The 20,208-nt window shown below is 48.5% G+C and overlaps 1 protein-coding gene and 1 long non-coding RNA gene across 15 annotated transcripts in view; one reads left to right on the top strand and one right to left on the bottom strand.

Moving 5' to 3' along the window:
• The first annotated feature begins 118 nt into the window (after positions 1 to 118).
• The window catches only part of p120ctn (adherens junction protein p120), a 48,735-nt gene continuing 28,645 nt past the window's right edge, over positions 119 to 20,208 (top strand). For 7 of the 14 annotated variants that reach the window (XM_076366730.1, XM_076366724.1, XM_076366727.1 and 4 more), the window contains exon 1: positions 122 to 1,414. The gene's annotated coding sequence lies outside the window, so the exon portion shown is untranslated. Of the gene's footprint in view, positions 1,415 to 20,208 lie in introns of all 14 variants that reach the window. The other 7 variants (XM_031994267.2, XM_076366732.1, XM_076366731.1 and 4 more) reach the window with 6 other exon arrangements.
• Positions 13,191 to 14,771, bottom strand: LOC116435088 (uncharacterized). The gene is made up of 3 exons (XR_004236683.2): positions 14,509 to 14,771; positions 14,221 to 14,359; positions 13,191 to 13,460 (listed from the first exon to the last, which is right to left on the bottom strand). It is a non-coding gene; the product is annotated as an uncharacterized LOC116435088 (long non-coding RNA).

Raw genomic sequence — 20,208 nt, 5'->3', positions numbered from 1 at the left:
AAAAAGTAAAATAAAAATAGCATGTCGCGGAGAAGAATCGATTCTCCGAATCTCGACAAACGACAGCGTTCCTATTTCCTAGTTACCTGACGCTCACCGTGTACAACTAGGGACACCGTTCTAGGGACGAAACCAGTCATTGAGAAGCATTGCCCGAGGATGCCATGGTTTGAGAGCCGCTGTGATCGGCGTGTAGGGGCGTCGTTGCTGCGTGCAATGTGTATCGTGTAGGCGTTGGCGAGGAGGAGACAAGTACGGGGATGTGTCCGTAAAAAAGTTGCGGTTTCTGCGTACTCTGCCGCACGTGCACGCTCGAAATCGTGTTCCGCGAGCCACGGATTCCCCGGTGGATCGACCGCGGACAGTCTTTACGTGTCCGACAGTGGCTGTTCCGCGAACGGGCCTAACAATCACGGGTGCGAACGAAAAAAAAAGTGCGGTCGGTGTTCTTTCGTTTCTCGCGGAGGCCACGTATCGTGCGTGCGTATCTCGACCGGCCTTGTCACGGGGACGTTGCTCTGGCCGAGCGGGGGGAACTCGCCTCGACTGGGAGACACGGTGCACGGAAACGACGCCCGTACCAGGATGCCAGGACGTCTCGATCGTAGGGCTATTGAGACGGTCAGTGTTACACGCGCGAAAAAATCAAATTAATTCCGTGCCCCCCCACGGGTTCAGGGAACGAGCGTATCGTCTTGCACTCTCCTGAATAGTTCAGCCGCAAAGTGGACGACAGGGAGGAGAGAGACGATCCGACAGCGCGCGCGTCTGTGTGCAGGAGATGTACGGAATCTCGGGAAGAGATCCTGGTGCGGGAGGATTCGGCTATCAACGGCTACGATCAAACGTATTATCGCAGGTCGGATTCTTGAGTGTATGAGACATCGCTCGCTCGCCCTATCCCCGTGAAGCCCGTGTTCGTCCCCGGTGAGAAGAGGCCGCACGGTGTGTCCGCTGGCACGCGAAAGATTTTATTGTCGCCGCGTACGGCGGACTACGGCCAACCGTATTTTTCAAGTGCGAGTCAGTTTTATCTATTCGTACGCGAGGAGGGACTTTCGACAAAGGATACGTCACAGGCCGAGAAGATATTTTCCTCCAGTGGCTCTCTCCGTTCCTCTTGTTTGCGTCGGCGGGCCTTGCTCTCGATGATAGTGGCGCGGTTGACAGTGCGGCTGCTCTATCGGCGTGTATTTCACGACGGGATCGTCGTGTCGACCCTCGCGTGCGTGAACTAGTCTAACGCGCGTGGAAGCTGGACAAGGTTGGATGGTTAACCGCGGGAAGCATTCATCGGGCCAAGAATACAAACACAGGGATCGTGGTGTCTATCGCCGGCTACTGCGTCGCGCGTCAACGCCGCATCTTGGAATGTGACGGGCGACTCCCGGCGTGGGAAATATCGTAGAAAAAGGTAAGGGGAGATTTGAATGCGGTGACGAATCGACGCTTCGTCTTTCCATCCTATTGACGCCGCGATACGATACAAACTGTCACTGGCACCGCCGTCTGCTTAACGGTACTCATTTTCTAACCTGTAAACGTGGCCTGTGCGGCGGTAGTAGTAATAGCGGTGGTGGTACGGCCGATAGTATTGGGAAGCGTAAATACCAGAGCACGCGACCGAACACAGTCGGTTTTTAAGCTATCAACGCCCAATGTTCTGTTTCACTGACACTTTCATTTTCGTCTTTTAAGCCTCGCGGACCGTAACGATTACCTCGCCGTCGTTACATATTTATTATAATTTTGAAAGCGGAAAGGGGTAGTTTTTTTAGTTTCCATAACCTAACCCTGCCTTTTATGCTGGACCTCAGTCTCGTATAACAGGGATTCTTTGTACTCATTGTCAGTAATTTTTACAAACATGTATACGCACGTTTGTTACAGTGTCATACGTGGGTTACCTGTCTTGTAAATAATGACGCTAAAAGAAATTTTAACGAAAGCGTCGTCGAGTTAAAACTGCTGCGTGTTAATAGGTTAAAAACCGGCGAGCATGTGTCTGAAGTAGGCTTCGGAAGTATCGTTGTGACTTGTGGGGTAGCAGTAAACAACGCGTGGACGATGTGTCATTTATTTGAATTTAGTCTGAGACACATTTCGACGTGTTAGTTTTCATTATCATATACATGCCCGTTGAATCGTTTCAAGTTCTTTCGTAACCGTCGTTAAAAATAAATTAACAGGTGAATGGCCACAAAATATGAAAGATACGAATCGATAGCGGTATTTCGATTTTCGAAGAATCGATAGTAGAGACAGAATTGATGTCACGTTAGTATCGATCATTTGTAGAATATGAATAGCCATAAATTATATAATATCGAGAACCTAGCATAGACATGAAAGAATAATATCGCTGTAGGATTAGCCTTGTTACATCAGCATGAAGTCATCGACAAGTGAACAACGATGATACGAGCACTGTCATAGTAAATACCATTGTAAGGTAGATAAGGAACGTCGACGTACACCTTATTGACAGGTGGCAGATGCTCGATGACTATAGCTTCTGATTACACAAGCACGTTCGCAATTGTTTTCAACTTGACAAGCGTAATTTCGTGGTGTAACTCGTGTCTCTGAAAAAATCCCGGCCGCTGCCACCGCGGGTATACTTGTTACTGGCACAATGACATTTATCGTGCAGTTGTTAGCTTTGTTTTTGTTTTGAAGCGTACACGACATTCGACGCCACCGTGCGTCCCTTGCACGCTTGCCAACATAATTCAAAGCGCACGAGGTGATCAATGACAGGGAACCGAAATCATTAACCTCCTCCTTTTTTCTACATAACCAATGTAACACTTGTTACAACACAAATCGATATCCGCGAACGAACATATCGCAAACGACAGATCGATTTTCGATCATCAAAGGAAATATCGATTCCCCCTGAAACGGCGCGAAACAATTTCATTTCAAATTCATCGTCATTTAAAGTAGCGAGAAAAAAAACATCGGTAGACCAAAAATCATCAAAAAGGAAAAATCTTATAGTACTTCACGGATACATTCGGTACAAATCGGTATCGACAGTGTTTCCCATTAACGCGAAGAAAAATATCAAATTCATTTGTTAAGTAGTTTCAAATTTGTACGAAAAAGAATACCGAGACAAGATCCTCGGCGAAGAGCAATTTTTTCCCTGGTATCACAGATTCGAGTAAACGGATCTCGACCCGAGAGTTTTATGAAACAGAAAAATTCCTGTGCGCCAGCCTTAATGTGTTAATGCGGACGGTAATTTCGGGAGTGGATGAGTTTCGAGCGGTTGATAATTAGTATACGTACACAAGCTGAAAACTACGGCAGTAAGAAAACTCATAACGGGAGCTTACGGAACGAGGTGTACCGCGTGAGTCGTTCCTTCCTGCGAGGTTGCACTCAGGATGCATCTCGCTACGGCTCGACACTCCCGTCGCTGTTCGTATCCGGCGAGATAAGGAGTGCAACTTATGCCATTTCGGAATATGGATGTGCCAGACTCCGCGGGCACTTTTCGCTGGGGGACAAAGTTAACGAATAACAGCCGGCCAGCTCGGCTGCTCGACCGTGGAAACAACAATAACAGTAAAAACAACGGGAACTAGAATCCATTCCCATAGCCGAGGATTAGTAGCTATCGTTTTATCCTGTCATAAATATTCGATAAATATCACCGAAGGGTTTTGCAGTTGGGTCTGGGCCACGGTATTAAATCCGAAATGCGAATGCGTACACACGAATCGTGGGGATTAAGTTAGAAGATACTAATCGCCAGTAAATTACAGCGACTGTTCATTCGAAAAATCCTTTATCCTTTCAAAGTCTTTCCACCGTATAGCAGCAGACGGTTTAACTGTTACTAGCATTATCACCGCTGCTAGTTGGACGAAGATCAGAAGCTGGAATAATTTCGAGAGCGATTACGATGAAATATGTAGCCAGAGGTTTCTCTGCTCACGGATCACGGATTCGTCCAGTAGCGAAAGAGGATAATCTTTCAGCTACTGAGGACGTTGAGAAACCACAAGCTCGCTTACCCGAGATCCGTCCCCATTTTCCTAAGCAATCACGCGACGAGAAGCAGCTTCGAACGTTCCTAGTAACATTCATTATTGCGCAACACGAACTGGAACAGTAATAAATATTTCGACCGGTAATAATGCCGGATCGAATAAGTCATGCGTTGCGCTCCGTTGTTTCTCATCGATGCAATTCGCGGTAGCGATGAAAAATTCACTCGGACTGTTCAGAGCTTGCCTGTCTATCCTCGTTTCGGTTCATCCCCGTTATAGTCCGTCACAGTGACTTTCAATTAAGAAAATCCAGGATTAAAGTGTAGCGGATAATAATCACCTTCGGATAGCGTGCAGTTTGCCCGAACGAGCGCCGCATTTCCTTTCATTAATTTCGATCGGTGGCTCAAGGTCTCGGCCACAAAAGAAAGTATCCAGGATCTGATCACGTGTCTAGTTCCGCTCATTTCAAATACTTCCGGAGTAAACCGGCCGGCGACGTATCGCAATAACGAAACACGAGAGCTGATTCACAGCAGCGATTTTTCATTCGCCCGACAATCGTAATCCTTTTCATTCCGCGAGCGGTTTCTCTGTTCCGTTCACTGTTCCTCGGTTTTCACATGTTTTCCACGCGACACAATGATCGCCGGTGTGAAATCTCTCCGCTGATTGTTACCTTTCCCCCCAGCTTTATCCTTTCGAATCCTAACGAGCACGCCGCACCGATGGAATTGTGCTTTTAGTTTATAAACACTTTAGCCGGGAAAATCGATTTCATTCGAGGCAACTGCAATTTTCCGGTTCTCGCGCCTCCTTCTCGCCGAATCGTGTTCCCCGTGCAACGAACACGATTAACGCGGAATGGTCTCTTTTCAATCAATAAATAGCACGGTTACAAATATTGATTTCCATGCCGTACGAGGGAAACAAAAGGAGCGCAGCGTGAATGAAATTCGCGATTCCGGTGACTATCCGACTAAGGGAACTCGGAGACTTAACCGGAAACGGAGTACACGACCCGCGAGCGGACACGAGGAGCGGAAAAGAATGAAAAGTGTCCCGCGATCGTTTCACGGGATAAAGTCCATTTAATTCGTGATCGAACGGTCGCGGTTCAACAATGCTTTGAATCGGCATTCGAGCGGCGTGTCCCTTTTGGCCGGCGGCGACGATGGCAGTGAATAGGCCCGGCCCGACCCGACCCGGTCTCTGTTATATTCAGCGTTTCGAGTGACCGAAACGGTGACGGGACGCTGGATTGTTCACCGCGGAAATGACGTTGTCAGTGTGTCACGTGTCCCGGCTCTCCGGCGGCCGGTTATTAAGTCGACGACTTTATCGCGTTCGACGTCTCATTACGCTTTTCAGTGATGAAGGATTGTTCGGTCATCGAGGGCAATCGTGCGGGGGCTAAATCCATCATTTACTTTCGAACGCATCCCGTGTATGCACCCCGAACACGAGTTCTTACCGCTTATGAATATTAATCAAAATTACTCCTTTGTACACCTACGGACGCCCTTTCAACGAGGCTTCGGATAGGGGGACACCCCTGCTTCGAGCACCCCTGTTTTAACACTAGAACCACCGAACGGGCCAAGACGACCCATCCTGGATTTCTGCTTTTACAATTTTCGAGATGCATAGGCTTTTCGACATTTTTTCATAAATTGGCCCTATAATGTGCGTTTTAAACTGTGAATCAAACGAGATCTTAACCCCTAACGGAGCAATGCTTAGGTCCAATGCCTCGTATATGGCGGCAAAAATCATTTTATTGTCTTTATCACTGTTGTTGTAATATTTACAATTAACACGTTAAGTATTGTCCTATGTCACTTCTGTGAACTTGTTTCCGCTTGTTATCTATGTTACGGTATTTTTTGGCGGTAGAAAAACTTGAAATATTTCTGTTCCGTGAAGGGTTAACAAACACGTTTTTGTAATTTGTATAAGAAAATAGACATTAGGCGATTTGATTGCGCGGTAGGTTCTAGTGTTAACCACTTAGCCGGAATAGACAATTTAGAAACTAGTTCCACTCGTTCGTGCAGTGGTTGACGAAACGCCGTTTTGTTAAGAGCTGTATTCGGGAAACATGAAATGAAACTCGGGTATTGAAATTGACTGGGATTCGTGAGTACATATTGAACTTGATCCCAATCCCCACACTACAGGGATTGATCGTGTCCCCGCGTCGGGTACGCCCGGGTCGATTTCGATCTCAACCGAAGTTCAATCGGGGTATTGTTTAGATTCTCCTCCGGTCACGCTTGATTCTTGGGGTCGATATTGTCTATTGATACTATGGGCTTCCGGGATGACGTCCCGCACGTTTCGATGCGGGCTTTATCTGTCCCCCGATGACTCATTGATGCTTAAGTACTTACGTTTCGACTTATTGCTCGTTATTTACGAGTTTTTCATTGGAACGGTCAATTGGTAGAATTAAGGGTGGACTGCTCCAGGTGGTCGGAGCATCTGAACGCTCGAAGAATTTTTTTTAATGGAACTGTTACTTTTTGAACATACTCTACAATTTGAATGTTTGATATTTCCAACTTACAGTGCTAGACAATTGAGTTACTTTAATTCGCTGATAGCTTCCATATTATTCTGCAACGTGTTTTTTTTCGTACAGTGTTGACGGCAAATTTTCAGGTTAATATTATCAGCTGAAAATTGACAGAAAATAGGGGCGAGAACTTCTTTTCCTCTGGCACAGAATTTCCAGGGAATTTCGAGAAAGAAAGCGTCGGTTACTGAACGGACGTGGAAGGGCCGGCGAATATCCGCCGCCATCTTTCTCATCTCCCGCGGGACGGTTTCCTTTTCGTATTCGAACGTTTACGCCGACAATTTTCTCGAGGAATCGATAAGCCCGTACGAACCTTATCTACCCGGTCGCTCGAAGATTAGTTAACGAGAAAACCGTCGGGGCCGGACGGTGCCCGATTAGGCCGTGACCAATGGGTCTAATGTACGATCGATAAGTGAAAGAGAATTACGACGACCATCGATCCTCCGGAATCGGTGCTCGACGTTACGAAATTCGGGCGGACGGAGTATTTTCGATTGATTCGTTAACCCGCAAGCGAACGATCCGTAACGTATACCCGTAGAAATTTTAATGACACAGCCGATCGTCGATACGCGCGTCGTCATTGAATTCCTCTGGCATTACCATTCCGGTTCTGTAGACGTGCCTCTCTCGGGAACCTCGACCGGCGCGAGAACAAAAATGTGTACGAAATCAAGCAAGTTGTACGCGTTCTTTGTTGGAATTCCAAACTCTGTATACCGATCGGTGTTGACCAATGAATCAGTCGATACGTAGAGAGATTGCGAAACCTTCCGAGAACGAACTTTTTAGAGATAAACATTTATAAAGAGAAGATTTCCATTGAATTACGTTACTACGAACTACATAAATTTCATCGGAAATTGAAGCGAGCCTGGAGTCCATTGGACGAGCTTTAAACGAATTAACATGTGAAAATAATTATCAGCGTAATGAAACGAACGGTATACATATACTAATACGTGACCAACGAGCCTTGTTGTTGGAGAAATTAATTATTATTCGCGATCGACAGTAACTTCACGAAAGAAATACAAACATTGCGAGTTTCGAACGAGTCGGGGACGTCGCGACGTGGTATTTATTCGAAGAAACGGCCGAAACGAAGATGAAAATCTGCCGATCTCCGAGAGTTTAGTTTTCAAGTATTCCGTGACCTTCCGACTCCGTCCGTTCCACCGTCGAGGTAAGAATTAATCGTTCGCCGATTAAATCTCGATCGGACGGGCAGACGAGGCGGTGCGCGCGCGCGCCTCCTGTTTGTCCGCTAGTAATGACCGAGTGTATAATTTACGAAAAGAAGGACGGAGACGGTCGACCGGCCTCGGCCATTCAGCGGAATAAAACCGTCAGTGGTCCCGCGGGACAGGGAGTCGGAAACGAATTCCATAAATTCTTGAAGAGCTTCCTTCGGGAGAATGGGACACGATTATCGTCCTACGCCCGTCGGGGACAATGAGCTTCGTTATTGTTTAAAATCTCGACGCGCCGCTAAATTCCTATTTTCCACTCGATTTACCGTCGTTCCCTAACAGTGCGTACCGATTATCTTCTAAGAACCACGCATACCGAGACGAACATTCACCATACAAATCCTTGACCTTCGTCAAACCTCCACTGAACTTTTAACCGTAAATACTCCATCATTCGAAGAGTTTCTTAATCATACACTTTGCGTCTATAGTACACAGTTTATTAATGTAAATCCACTAGAAGAATTCGTTTACTCGTCAATCAACATAAAAACGCCAATTCTTCCATCGTTTAGTCGTAACGTACCATTATTTTCAAATACACCGAAGACAACCGGTCCCAACCAACGTTGTCGTACAAAGGTAGCACTATTTCTTCTGTCCAATGATAGCGGATGCTGCTTCAAACTCGAATCCACGCACCCTTCGACATTAATGAATTTCTTTTTATATTCAACCGCATGTCGAAAGGGGATTAATAGATAAAAACTATCCCCATAAATCTTTATCAGAGACCGGTTATGTCTCTCCCCCTTCCCGATCACCGTTTCCGTGCAAGAGGAGAGCTTCGTTCCACGAATATTCTCGTTCGTTTTTCCCGGCGCGCGGGCGAGCCCGGCCGCAGTCTATGCTCGTCGGTAATTAGATCACAACCGGCCGGTGTACTTTTAATGAAACAACAGCCGCGAATAACTCACGGCTACTTATCTCTATCCCGCGTCCACGTTTCGGATCCTTGCTCCCCGGCGTCTCGGGGCAGCGTATTAACAAAGTGGAACCGATCCCACGGATAAAGATCCGCGACGCGACCTGTCGTCGACCCGTTGCAACCTGAAAGAATACTGGAACAAAACCTAGAAGATGATGTCACCCGACGCGACAGTTTCGCGGTCATCGCGCGCCGCTCTATAAACGCGCTGCCGGACCCATACGTGCTGCTATAAAACAGGGATCAGTCGAATTTCATAACGCGTCAGATTCTCCTTATCCTCCGGCCAAGAAGATTCAATCTACCGCTGTACTCGTACTTCGTTTAACATCAAATCTTCAAACTACCGGTTCCGAATTCGATTCAAAATTCTACGTTTCCGTTCACTGATTCAATTTTACATCAATTCCTATCTGTATATTCTCCGATGAATCGGTTCCTCAATTTCCGTCCTCCCTTGGTTTCCGTTTCCGCTAAGAAAAATCCATCGTCTAACTCGTTTACCTTTATCCCGTGACAAGTTATTCGATTGGTTACGACGGGAATCGGCATGCACAAAGTGCCGATACATTTAAGTAGCGTCGCCGACTTCGATCCTGGCATTCCAACGCGAAAAGCTCCGGGAGAAGACGACTCCGTTTCCCTTGGAAGTTGCAAGCTCCCCGGATGATCGTCTCTCCGTATAATTACGGTGCTGCCACGCGTTTCGGTATCGGGCCGCGGTTTCGACCCGCGGCTTTGATCGTTCGAGCAGCGCCAGGACTCCGGAGTAACCGTGGCAAGTCGCGCGTGTCACCGACGCACGGCCGGTGGTTCCGAATGCAACGGAAGAGACGAGAGACCGTCGGAAGCGGCGGAAGAAGGAGCGGGAACAGCGAGGAGGATCCCGGACTCGCGGCTGGAAACTTAAATTAGGCGTCTCGGGGGCAACGTAACGCGCGACGCTAATTAGACGCCACGGATTTACCGCGACGGAGGCCACCGAGTGGTTGAACTACTTTCGGAGAGGCCGAAAAAATGGCCGAGTTCCGTTCGTTCGCGTTTCGAGTTACCCCGGGATCGTTTAACGTTTCCCCGGACCGCCTCGGGCCTCGATTAAATTGCTACCGAACTCGGTTAAATTGCCCGCGATTCCCGAGGAATAACGCTTTGCTTCGACTGGTTCAATCTTCCTTCTCTTTCCCTGGCCCTTTCTCTCTGCCTTTGTCTCTGTCTCTCTCTTTCTTTCTCTCCCTCTCTCTCGCTCTCTCTCTTTCTCTCGGTTTTTCGTTCATCCGTTTAATAACGGGAAAACCTGTAACGTCGGGGTACCAGCGATTTTCTGACTAACAGAATCTCGAATTGATTCCGGCGATGCGAACATCGGATCCGGTGAATAGCGTGCCAATTGTTGGAATGTTTTGGGATTAGCTGGAAAAAGTAACTACAATTGCCGCGCACTGGATCGGTTGTTTGTTATTTTGGCATTTCAATCGGATCTCTACATTTTTCGGATTTCATTTCCGATCGGCTGGACACGTTTGATAGCGATCGGCCACCGTGCACGTGTAACTGACTGTTTGAAAATACGCCGGCGGCTTTCCGGTGGAAGATTTTACACAGGCTAGTTGAATTATTCCGTTCTAATGAGCAGGATTGATAGATAGACTGCAATAATGTTCACGAAACACGAAAGGAACATGTGAAAATGGAAATTTCACTGATTGATTGAATTTCATTCCAACTTCTTATACAGCAGTAATATCATATAGTGATACTAAAAATGTCGAAAACTATTTCAAAACGGACCTGACGAATATGAAGTGAATCTTAATCCTTTGCAGGCGAAGATTAGAAATATACAAAATTTTCAGATGAAGCTAAATTATATATAGATTGCTTAAACAATAGAAGAAGTGGAACTACGATCGCTGTCTGAGTAATTAAATCATTTGTTTACGACGTAGTATTCGAAACGTGACAATTTGATCTCCCCGAAATGTCGACGTTCGCCCGCAAAGGATTAATTACACGACCAATCTCGATTCGATGAGCGGACGTGTCCGAACCGTGTGTTTCGCGCGATCGTTTTTTTTTTCCTTCGTTACATCGTGTCATTTTTCCCGCGCACGTCGACAGGAGAATCGTCGCGTCGTTCCGGGCAAACGAGACGTTATTCTCTTGTTTCGGTCGCTCCGAAAATTCCCGAATGCATCCGGGACGATAGAGCGATCATTTCCCCGATCCTCCGGCGCAGTTTCCCTCGGGCTCTGCTAGTGATCCCGTGGACCCCAATTTCGCAAGGAACGAGCCGAGCAGAGGCCCATAACGCTACGCGGAATTCCAGCCAGCCGCGCGCTGCATCGCAGCCGCTAATTTATCGCCGCGCTAATTCACCATTAGCCCGGCGCACAGCCGCGATAAATCAGGTTCAATTAATTCGCGGGAATATGATCCGGAAGAACGGGGGCCCTCCGTTTTCCCTCTCCAGCCCTCCCCCGACGGTTCACATCTCTACCGTCCGAAAAAAACGGCGCGGCCGGGTGGGCTGGAAAAAAGAGTCGAGCGGAATAACCGGAAGGAAAGCGAGCGAGAAGCGGAAAAGCTAAAAAGGAAGTGAAATTGAATTACTTTCCGCGCGCTCATTCAATTTAGCGGACTGTTCGATAAGGAACGGAGAGCACCGGGGTCACGATCGCCTGGATCTAAGATCGAGCGAAACCTCGATCGCGGTCCAATTAGATATTTCTCGGTGTTCCACGAACCGAGCTCGGTAACGCGATTTCGGACCTTCTTTTTCCTCCTTCTTTTTTCCCGTAACCGGGTTTACTGGTTGTACTCGCGTCACCGGAATGTTAGCGCCACGATAATAACGTCCACAAAATTCAATGGATGCGAAATTATTCTCGACACCGGAATAGAAACATTCCTTTAACGGCGAGTTTCTCGATCGCGAGTGCTTACTCCGAGTTGTACCAATAACTAACGGAGATCATTTGGCACGTTCTATTTCGCTGTGATTATTGGCGATCGTTTCTGTTATACTATTTACCTCGGTAGTACTACTTTTGTACATTTAATTTATTTGAGTTCTAGTTGTCTTTAGGGCAGTTATAGAGACGTTTTCGTTGCGACTCTACGCGAGTTTTACTACGATACATTGAATATGTTGTAATTAATAATTCGTTGAATTACTTTCACCGAAAATCCTTCGTTGTTTTCGTAACCGCGAAGGAATAGATCTTGCACGAGTTATTTCGATTATACACTATGCACGCGTGAGATTGCGATAACAACTAATGATCGATGGACGAATTCTCCGGGATTGTTTTCTGCGCGCGGATTGCTCAAGAAGCGATTGAGAAACGATTTAGCGCGTACGGTCAACAATTTTCGAGTCATCTTGATAGGGCACTCTCGCCGTTCGCGTATCGAAGCAACTTCATCGCGCCGTTTAATTGCGCAACATTTGCATTCCAGCGCCGATTGCCGCCGAAATCGCGCCGTAAATCATTGAGTTTATCGATCTCGTCGGCAAACATCCCCGACCCCGCGTTCTCGCTTGAAACGATCTCCGTCCCCGAATCTTGCTCGTCGACGCTGAATTATTGAGCGTAATTATTCCCTCGTTCTCGTCAACGATAAATATCATCCTCGGTATCCGAGGAACGATCGCTATTTTCTTGTTGCATCAAACAGTGTGAAACAATTTGTCAAGCACCAACAGATTCCATGCGGTTGACGCCTCTCGACTCAAGTTTTACAAAGATTGAAAGACAGAATTACAAAACTAATTCCAACAGTTTCGAATATTCCGATTAACTTAATCCAAGAGGTGTCTCGACCGATCCTCCATTTTCCTTCTTCCCCAGAGTATCGCGCACATCTTCCTCCACCTTCTCGATTCCTTATTTCGTTACTTTCAATCGAGCCGTCCCCGAACGCGTCGACGGATCGACTTTGCGGCGCAACAAACGCAAAATAAATCGATGAACAAACAATTATAAATCCGTCGGGGCCGGGCCGGGAAGCGAGTGTTACCGTGCCTCCGCCGCTGGCAAAAAGTTGATAAATCCGCTCGGAGCGCGGCTCAATTCCTCGAACAAGCTCCATTTTTCATCGTTCCCCACGCCGCGGCAGAGAAAAGGTATATGTACCGCGGCCGGTATTTACGAGGACGTCAGATTGCAGCGCGAAATCGAATTACAATTTATATACGGCGGGCCGCTGCTCATTCCGGTCGGACCTTACACGCGAAATCGACCGAGCGTCACTAAAAGAAACGGAAATGGAAATGCGCGCCGCGCCGCGCCTCTTTCACGGTTTCCACGCTTTAATCAAACACGGTAATTCGATCCGTATCCCGAGACGAAAGACGGAGGCAATCGATTGATACGCGGAGTGGGAGGGTTCGTTTAAAGAAGGGTCCGGAGCGAGGAATGAAAAAGGAATGAAAAAGGAATGAATAAAACCGCTCAAAGACGTTCCTTCGTTTTTATCCTTTATTTACGATGTTGTCGCCGTTGTTTCTTTTTTCTTTACCGTTCTTCCCGTTACAATACCGTTGCAAATGAATGTCCCCGGGAGCACGGTCGCGACTATTCCCCGTTGAAATATTTATTGGTCGCTCGTAACGCGCTCGAATATTTTTTTTTCTCGCGATCCGGATCTCGCTGCTCGTTTCCGCGTGTCCGCGGGAGAAAATCCGCTCGCTGTAAAATAATGACGAATCCGTTACTGAAGTAGGATAAGTCGTGGAGAGGTGGCCCAGTTTTTTTTTTAAACGAATCGTACGTCGTGAATATATTTAGTAATATATTTTATGGAAGTAAATGTACATAAGAAGAATAGTCGATACTAAAACTACCACACGAGTCAAAATGATCCATTCCCGCTGTCTTCTTTTTGCAATTACTAAAGGAATGACAGATGTTTCTCTGAATTGTTAAAGAAATTAATTTAGCAATACGCAAACTGAACTGTGAATCAATTGAAGTCTCGATAGACGCGCTCTTAAAATTTTTACAGAGAAATTTCGAGAAGTCAATTTAACTGATCGGTAGTTTTAGTGTTGAATAGACCTCTGTGTAAGGTTCAATGTACAATTAACGATTGAAAATATAAATATTCGACAATGTAAGTGAAATTAATTTTGACCATCTCACTCGGAATTAGCCTATAATCTCGCGGGCACGGGATCGCAATGCTTAAACGCTTCTAAAGTTGCGCGCGCCGCCATTTTGAAGTTTTCGTAGAAGATCCGCGATCGATACCGGCGGCCGGGACTTAAAAGCCGGAGAATCGCGCTCGTTATTCGGGAAGCCGGGATTCGGGGTCGGGAAGTTTCGAAAAGCGTTCCGACAGTACGTGTTTCAAGCGGAGCGGCGGCTCTCGAGGATAAAACTGTCGAGTGGACACGTAACGAATGTCTGAAATTCGAATGCTGTCGTTTGGCCGATGGCTCGAACTTACAGCTCTCCGCCGCCATTTTGGAAAATCTGCGGGCTTGACCAGCTGGCGTTCCTCGATGAAAGTTCGCCTATCGTTCACCGGGCCACTTCGCAAAGACGTAATTCTCGAGACGAATAAAATCCTCGTAACAAGGATTTTTCTATGGTACAAAAGGAAAATAAAATGTGAAGTTACAGGTTACGAATTGTTATTACAAGTTACGAAATTCCGGCCCATCAGTTTTCTGTTTTCCAGCGGCTTTCATCGTTACAGATTTCGAACTTTCGTGCAATCAACGAATTAATTTACCTGGCTCGCTCTGCTCCTTGAGCGACGATCCATAATTTCTCGATGGCTCTTCGTCGAACGAAATTCCATTACCGGCAGAATTTATCTACCGCAAAGGATCCACGGTATCAGCTGGCAGGCCCGACCAACCACGTCCCGATGAGAACGTTCCAAAAACTGCGGCCACGTTCCGCGGAAGACTCCCCGTTCCGCTTTAACCCGCACGGAAAATCCGCAAATCCCCGCGGAGCAACCGGGGGAAGAGAGTCGCGCGCCGCGCTTGCTCGGAATATCCGCTCGAAAATAATACTAACAACGATAATACCGGTGGGACAGGAAGCCGGGAGAACATCGAAAATCAAGGAGAACGGGGAAGAATAGAAACGGGAAGGGAGGGGATGCAGTGCACGATCGTCGCAGGTGCGCGTGCTGCGAGTCAAAAGGGCAATAACACGCTCGGTTTTTTCATAATATTTTCATAGAAAAAGGTTGCATATTAAACCTTGGCAACTGTCGCCAGTTTCTCCCATTTTTCCCAATTTCTCCCATATTCCTCTGCTCCATCCTAACTCCACTACACACAAATACAATTTCCTCGGACGTGTTCGCGTAAACCACTAAAACGAAACATTGCGCCGCTGACTAGCATCGCATCGACTTAAATTATCGAATAGAAAACCGACACTTTAGACTCCAAGACAAAATTGACAATTCACGCTCATAACAAGAAACAACAATCATTCTACAAAAGTATCCTCCTGTAAGTCAGATAATCGCATCTCGTGGTAAAAATCAAAGAAACACCCGTCGCGTCGAGTACAATTTTCTCAGCCACCGTGTACACGGACTCCTACCCCGTGATGCGATGGCTCGCGGTGGCTCCGTTCGACGCTCGCCCGTGCGCGCGCGCGCGCAAGCGTTGCGTGCGTGCGTGCAATGCCGCCCTCCCCTCACGCACCGTTCATTCATTCATTGTCAAACATGCGTCGGCCTCGTATATGCGTTCGCACGACCGAGCCATCGAGAACAGAGCCCGAGCTGGTGGGGCGGGGGAGGAGGAGCGATACGCCGGCAAGGTGGGAGTGGAGGAAGAGGAGCCACGAGGTGGAGGTGGCGGCCGAGCAAGAAGGGAGAGACAGCTTTTCAACGCGTCAGCCGGAAAGGAGAATGAGGTTGCGGCAGAGTTATTCTCTCGTGATATATCAGCCCCCTCCGCCGCCCTCCATCTCTCTCTTCTCTTTTCTCTGTACAGAATTCTCTTCGCCGCCCCATCTCTCTCTTTCTCTCTCTCTCCCCCTCCCTCTCTCTTTCTCTTTCCGCCTCTCGTCGTATCTCTCTCTCTCTCTCTCGTCACTGTGCGTCCGTTGGGCTCGAGCCGGTGATACTAGTCGATTCTGTTTTCTGGTTTTCGATGACGGCCGCTCTCGACTCTCGCCGGCGGTTTCCCGATTCCTGGTGCGCCTGTTTTCGGGATTAGAATATTGATGGGAACCGCCCCGGGGCCATTCCAGGGACGGTCCGCGCGGAGAGTCCTTTGAGAATGCCGGAAGTGAAATTGCTGGTCGCGAGCCGGAGGACGACGAGAACGATGCGGCGGGGAATCCCGTGGACGACGACTCCACGGCGCTGTTGTGCGAGAGCGCTGTTACGCCCGCCATCGCCCCACGGTAATTGCCACATCGCCGATTTTACGCGTTTCATCGCGCTGTGTCCGGGAAACGGACCATGCCGAGGCATCATGCGTAGCTCGAAAAGGTATTCGCGCGAGTTTTTCTAGCGATGACGCCTGTTTAACGCGTTCGGCGCCGTTGACGCGTAATCGCGTCATTGTTCCATGCGTTGGACGGATGGCACGGGGGAGCGTGGAACTGCGGCGACTGTGGGCGGGGTCTTTTGGGAGTCGTTCGGTTGGCGGAGGCTAATGGATTTAATTCGCGCGGAGTGTATAGTCGAGTAAAATTTGTACAGCTACAGGTATTACTATGGATGCACCGGTTATTGTAGTAGATCAGGTTAAAGAACATTTTAGACAGCGAGCGGGAGAACTTCGTGTCCTCGAATTTGAATTCCACATGATCCGATTAAAAATACTTTCCTTTTGTTCTCGTTACTTCGCGGTTGGAATATAAATGTATGCAGATTCATGTAAATTTATAGTTTGTAAAGGAAACATTCGACGCGCCTCGGTTAGTGGCGACTATCAGTGAAGCGGGCTGCCAATTCTGTATTCGAAAATTTTAGGTATCGGATAATCGATGAACTTCCCCAAGGAAGAGTCTAAAAATGTCTCCGAAGATGCAAATGAATGCAAACGAAGTCGGTCCTTCTTAGCGAACAGTTCCGCCGTATTCCCAATTAAAATTTCCTTCGAAAAATCGTGGTCGTTCCGAGAAGCGTCCATTTGTCTTCCAATGCGCAGCCACTGCTCGTGGGTCGCGAATTCCGGCGATAGAGTCAACCGTTCGACTAATCGCTTCTCGGATCGCCGCTCTTTCATTTCTTCGCGCGGAGCAATAACTAGGTTTGTTTATTCGGCGCCGGTTCATCTCGGCGCAGAAGCACTAATGGATCCCTCGGTTTCAGTAACCGAGCCACGGGAATCTCCCGTTACCGCCGTAGAGAAAAGACAATTCCACGGCGGTTAGATCCATCTTGCGGCAGCTCTCGTGCCGCGGTCTAGAATCCGAGAATCCCTTCTCGCGAACAATTAGAGCCGATGTCTCCCGGCTGGTGCTACCTGTCTGCCCGGCTGACGAGCCAATAAAGTGGGCCTCGAGGCCTCGCGGGGTGAACGTCGCGACAGAGGGGGAGACGAGGCAAAAATTGAGTCACGCTACCAGTTCTCCGCGGGGCACGAAAAGCGCGTCGCGGCGGATGGAAGGAGAAAGAGCGAAACGAGAGATCACAGATGAGGGAGGGAGAGGTACAGAGAAAGGGGACACGGTCGACGAACACGCGACAACGGGACAACGAAAGTTCGTCGGGGAATAATAGCTGCGGGACAAATCCGAACAATTTTTCCGCGGTGGTGAAGAAATAATTCCGAGCCTCCTTTTTTTTTTTGTTTCCCTTTCTTGTTCGCCTCCGCTTTCTCCTCTTTTTTTTTAATTACAATTTACGTTGGCCCCACGAAGACGGGAGCAATATCCACGCGCCGCGCGGGTTCCCTCGTCGCCGGGATCGACCGGAAACTCGACGCGAGGGAAAGAGTTCTGGCGGAGGATGAGTCATCCCGCCTTTGTCCCACGGCGTTAGAACGCGAGAGACGACTTTTCGACGACAGACGCGTCGCGCGTTTCGCGTTGTTCGAGGGGACAGGCTTAATCCGGCCCGATTAATTTCAGATGGGAACGCGGCGGGGAGGATGTCGGGTTGTTCGAGTTGTCCGTTAGCTTCTCTGTTCCGAATCCTGCGTCTGAAGGAGGCGGTTGCGCCCGAAACTGCGAAGAGATCAAGGGAAACGGTTGTTCTTAATGGAGAGGGCAACGGGGAAAGGGAGCAGTTTGGCGGTGGGTCGGAAAAGAGTCTGATAATGGATTCTCAGGCCACCCAACCGATACAGATGCCCCGGCGTCGAGAGCCCGATCTATTTGAAGAGATCGGTGACTAGACGCGGTCCTCGAAACACCCGGGAACCTTCCACATAATGGAGACCCTTTACTTTCTCGTTAAACGCTGCCTCGATGGGAGTTCGAGGTTATCCCTTCTACCGTGGGGTGATCCGAAGGTGATGAGAAATGAGACGTTATCGGTGAACTCTGGGAACGTTACAGATTTCACCATTAAGACTGGATATTGGAGTAATTTCCAATTGTACGGCCAACTAAGTTGCTCTCTTCTAACGCTGAAGCTCAGTCGTAACGATACTCGACTCATTCTATCGTTCCAAGCCGTAACCAGAAGCTACTACTGAATCAACCCTTTGCGCTCGAGAATTTGCCACCGGAAATTGAACATCAAACTCTATGACTTTGTTCAAGTCAACCGGTGGCTAAGAGTCGCTTCCCGAGTGCAAGGGGTTAACGATAATCCAATTCTGCAAATTTAAATACCGTCTCCGCGCTCAGAAGTCGCCGCAGCGCCGTAAGAGATCTACAGGCCCAGTCGATCGACCTGATCCACTTCCAGGAATATTCCCCTGGGTCATCGGCGATATTCGACCGCAACGATTCGCGGTTCACGGGCCGGACAAACTGGCGATGCCAACTTGGCGTGAACGCGTTCCTCTGTCCGCGGCTGTGAATGAAAATAAAGAAGGGATTAACCCCGGGACGCACTCGAGAAACCCGTGCAATCCAATTAAACGGAATTCGAACTAAAAGCATTGTACCCGCCAGGCCGGGCCTCGGCTCGGCCTCGTATCGGGCTTTTGCGCGAAGGTCGCCTGGTCACGGCACCGATTCTAGGACGCATTGTTCGGCGGTGTTCCGTTCAAAGCGGCCGGCTTCTTTATCGCGCCGCGTGCGAACCGAGTTTGGGGGAGTTGGCGAGTCTGTCGATTGATTTCCCGCGCCTATTAAAACGCCACGGGACCGGATGCACGCCAGGCGCCGCTATCTTCAGACCGCGGGAACCGCCGGCGACGCCCCGGACTATCGAGAAACGGTGTCCTCGAACTATCGGGTCCGCGGCGGCCGTCCCATCGATCCGCGGAATAGTTTGCGGGACGCGGGATTGATTGATGGCATCGGCTAATACGAACTCAATCTCGGGGAAATTGTGCTCCGGTAGCTGGAGCTTTTCTATCGGGATGTGTCCGCCGGCCAATAGCATCGATGCGATCGATAATCCGGTATCCGAGCACCGGCACTCAGTTTTAAGGAATTTTTTCTGAGGCCAACGGAGGATTTTGTTGGGTGAGAAATTCGTGGATCTTATATAGTTCGCTTTTGAATGTAATGTCGCCTCATTCTTGAGAGAATATTCGAGTTAACACTAGACCTACCGTGCTCAAAACTGGTTTCGGTTTCCTTGTTTCGCAATTATTGATACTTTGGAAACGTTGAATAGTCGAAACGATTATGAAAATAGTTTCACTTGAATACTATAAGGAATATCCAGAGATGCTGAAAATAATATCAATCGAATGCTCGGTAGTTCTAGTGTTAATTGTCGCGTTAACTGTCATCTTACCTACATGATCATCAATAGAACCGTTCATCCAGGAAAGATAATAGTTCGAACGCAGAATTCGATCGAAATAAAACTTCGGTTAAGACCCATGAATTGATAGAAGACACGAGAACAGTCGATTCGCGCAGGTTTCACTCGATTAAGGTGCTCGAATTCAAACCCCGTGGCTGTTCCGCAGAATTGATCGGTGGAAAGGGGCGGCAGTGTCAAGGGTTGAAAATACGTTTCCAAGACGTCGGCCGCGACTCGAGGCCCTGCCACCCGGTTATGCAACCGCGGCGGGCAAGAGGCGGTGCGCTCGAAAATCGATCGTAACCGAGGCAAATGCCAACAATTTCGTGCAAGCCGGTTAAAGTGCACGATGGGGGTCGCGCGATCGATGGACCTTGACTAACAGCCACGAAACTCGATAATCCGAGGCACGTGCAAGTTGCTCGGCCACCCTCGTCGCCGCGAAATGAATCGGTCGGTCCGTCGATTCAACGCTCGTCGCCGGAGTTTCGACTCGGAACGGAGACGAATGACCCCGCGGAAAAGTTCCGTAGCGCGTGGGAAGCGACTTTCCACGCCGGGGATCCCCGGAAGTGG

The sequence above is a fragment of the Nomia melanderi genome, chromosome 4, assembly GCF_051020985.1.
Source record: "Nomia melanderi isolate GNS246 chromosome 4, iyNomMela1, whole genome shotgun sequence".
Lineage (NCBI taxonomy): Eukaryota > Metazoa > Arthropoda > Insecta > Hymenoptera > Halictidae > Nomia > Nomia melanderi.
Note: the sequence above shows the minus strand (reverse complement) of the source record. Positions and strands in the feature narration are given on the sequence as shown.